The 1,685-nt window shown below is 41.0% G+C and overlaps 1 pseudogene; it reads right to left on the bottom strand.

Moving 5' to 3' along the window:
• Positions 1–262: 262 nt before the first annotated feature.
• Positions 263–1,685, bottom strand: part of LOC101568915 — a 63,879-nt pseudogene continuing 62,456 nt past the window's right edge.

Raw genomic sequence — 1,685 nt, 5'->3', positions numbered from 1 at the left:
GGAATCAAAACCCCAACTTCTGCACCAGCTTCCAGGTGCTTTAATCTGCTGAGTTATTTGGCCGGCCTGGTTGAGATCTTATTACTTTGTTTAGAAAAATTTTTATCACTTCTAGCCCTTTTTTTTTCACTATTTTGTACTCTTTAAAAGTAAAATATAATAAGGGATCAACTAGACTTAGATTTCCCAATCTGATCATACTATACTATAAGGTTTTGAACTTGTATTTAATTTTTTTGTAGCCTCAGCTTACACATTTGAATTAAATGAGCATCATAAAGCTTGACAGCAGTTTCTTGTGAGGATGAAATATTACATGTGAAAAACTCAACAGAATCATAGCAGATCTGAAGAGATTTATATAACTGAAGTTGGACCATCCACCCTCATGACTGATACAAGGACAGAGATGGACACAAGGAAGTAGTAGATCACCTGCACATGTGATATAAACTTCGTCCTTTGGAAGGCAAGATCTGGAGTTCCAAGGATCAGAAGAACACTGCCAGAGAGAAACATCTGTTTTCTGACACTGGATTCCATCTACCCAATGGGGTCTAGCACCTTCCCTGACAGATACAGAAGAGTTGAGGGTCCCACTGTCCCCACAGCCAAGCTGTCTGCAGATCACTGACAAGGTCATGTCTTCCATGGGGCTGCGGCAGACACTGCCCCAGGTCCCATTGTAGAAAACCTCCAGCCACCCAGCACACTCCTGGTCCTCGTTCATTACCCTGAGGGCCAGGAACTCTGAAACAGAAAGGAGAAAAGATACAGTAAGAGTCAATACTGAGGGCTGGAGAGATGGCTCAGTGGTCTAAAGCACCTACTTGGAACAAGCTTGGCAAAGCACAGGGACCGTGGTTCAATCCCCCAGCACCACATGCCAGCCAGCCCCACCCCCTGGTGGGCTGAGCTGGCCACACACACACACACACACACACACACACACACACACACAATAAATGTTAAAAAAATAAAAAATAAAATTAAAAAATAACATTTAAAAAAAAGAGTCAATACTGAGTGTTCTTTAAGTTCAATAGCCTGTGTTTTGAGTAATAATATCATTAAGCTGCTCCTCTGGAGGGATAAAAACTTGTTTGCAGACCAAAAAAATAGAGAAAAACAAGGGCTATAAGGATAGCCAAAACTATGGCCCTATCACCTAAAGGTCAACGAGAACTCAGGACATAAAGGAACCTGTACTGTAATATCCTGTAGCTCAATGGTGTCTCAAATTTTCTGATCAAGGAGATTATAGGGCCACAGAGGAAAGTGATTGACCATGTAGAGTGTGTCTAAGGAGAGTCACCTGGAGAGAAATCATTCTCTTAGGCTTTCATAGAGAGCAAATTGTTAAAGCTATGGCCGTGACTAATCCACCGGTCTGATACTGACAAAGGATCTACAATCTGCTGTATAAGGTTAAAGGGTAAGTCCTGAGGGAATTTGGCTGACCTTGTCAGACACAAAAGCTACATTTTTTGTCATATAGGTGCTGATTTATCTAGGTCTTAATCATCCAGCAGAAAAATATAAAAACAAGGTATAAAAAGTAAAGCTATATTAATATGCTGAGCTGTAAACAGCTCAAGTCAACAACTTCTGACATTGCCAGTCATGTGGATAACCCACTACTACTTTAGACTACTGGACTACATTGGAGTACTCTGTTGAATTTG

This window comes from Octodon degus, unplaced genomic scaffold (assembly GCF_000260255.1).
Source record: "Octodon degus isolate 3935 unplaced genomic scaffold, OctDeg1.0 scaffold00178, whole genome shotgun sequence".
Lineage (NCBI taxonomy): Eukaryota > Metazoa > Chordata > Mammalia > Rodentia > Octodontidae > Octodon > Octodon degus.
Note: the sequence above shows the minus strand (reverse complement) of the source record. Positions and strands in the feature narration are given on the sequence as shown.